Source organism: Ceratina calcarata, unplaced genomic scaffold (assembly GCF_001652005.2).
Source record: "Ceratina calcarata isolate Rehan_Ccalc_2016 unplaced genomic scaffold, ASM165200v1 scaffold24.2, whole genome shotgun sequence".
NCBI classification, from domain to species: Eukaryota; Metazoa; Arthropoda; class Insecta; order Hymenoptera; family Apidae; genus Ceratina; species Ceratina calcarata.
The window spans coordinates 54,714-55,966 of NW_017145944.1; the positions used below are offsets into that span (position 1 = coordinate 54,714).

Below are 1,253 nucleotides of genomic sequence, written 5' to 3' on the forward strand. Positions count from 1 at the left end.
GTATTTCTGTTCCACGAAGAGTGTACAATTACAGTCAGATTGAGAGTCAGCAAACTGGGATATCATGGAAATTCGATTTTTATTAATCAGGTATTCTAAGTAGATCTTTTATAAATATTATCAGAGCACAATATAATATATGTATGCACATGTTTATATAACAATTTTTTAACTCAGATATTACTCTCTACTGTTTGTCTAACTTTCCTTAGAATAAGGCAAGATTAAGAATCCTCAGGTATCCCAAATAATTTTTTTATAAACATTCTCAAAGCAAAGTATAATGTATACATCTATGTAACATGTTACGAGGTCGAACCGTGCCAGGGGCCCGACGGGTGACTGAGTATGTCGACTCATTGTCAGTCGGATTTACTTAGGGTAGGAGAGAGACGCACAGACGACCCTAATCTTACACTCACTTGTCAGTGTTAGCCTCGGTAACTGTAGGACGTGGACGACGAGGGAAGATCAGTTCCCTTTAGCCACTAGGTACTTAGGTATGACTGGGTCAGTCTTGGTTTTTTGGAAAGGAATAGATGCGCAGACAACCCTAATCTAACATTCAATGTCAGCCTCGGTAAATGCAGGATGTAGACGACGAGGGAAGGTCAGTCCCCTCTATCTACTAGGTAATTAGGGCAGTATGACTGGATCAGTCCTGGTTTAAAGGAAGAGTAAAGACGCGCAGACGATCCTAATCTAACACTCAGTGTTAGCCTCGGTAGCTGCAGGATGTGGACGATGAGGGAAGGTCAGTCCCCTTTAGCCACTAAGTATCAAGATTGTCGGCTTGGCAGGTCAACTTCGTTGATACGTCTCGAGCGACTAAAACGTATCGTACGCAAGATATTCCGGTTATCAAGCTAATTTGGAATCAGGATTTGAAATGAATGTTGAGACGAATCTAGGAATTTGAACACGGTCTTATATTCTCTATTATTCGTCACAATATTCTAAGTGATGGTCAACTCTTGCGGTAAGAGAATTCCTGCTTCAGTTTATACAGTGAAGCCGCGGGGAAAATCTAAGTGTAGACATTCACACAATAATTTCTGTACGGGGTGAGACAGCGCTTCGGCGTACTAGCGATCTCGGTCAACACTAATCTAAAGGGCTAAGATGTAATGCCCTTTTATACCCAAAACGGGCCCTTTCGTACAATTCTTTAACTTATGAAACATAATTTCCTCCTGTTTGTCTAATTTTCCTCACAATAAAGACAAGATCCAGGATACTCAGTGGTATTACAT

The 1,253-nt window shown here is 40.8% G+C and overlaps 2 protein-coding genes across 5 annotated transcripts in view; one reads left to right on the forward strand and one right to left on the reverse strand.

The window, feature by feature from the left end:
• The window catches only part of LOC108622768 (uncharacterized), a 67,957-nt gene that overhangs the window by 45,651 nt on the left and 21,053 nt on the right, over window positions 1–1,253 (reverse strand). The window lies entirely within an intron of this gene.
• The window catches only part of LOC108622770 (organic cation transporter protein), a 34,387-nt gene that overhangs the window by 21,369 nt on the left and 11,765 nt on the right, over window positions 1–1,253 (forward strand). Inside the window, exon 1 of one of the 4 annotated variants that reach the window (XM_026811724.1) lies at window positions 69–90. The exons of the other annotated variants lie outside the window; for them this stretch is intronic. The gene's annotated coding sequence lies outside the window, so the exon portion shown is untranslated. Of the gene's footprint in view, window positions 1–68; window positions 91–1,253 lie in introns of those variants that run through there. 4 annotated transcript variants of the gene reach the window in all.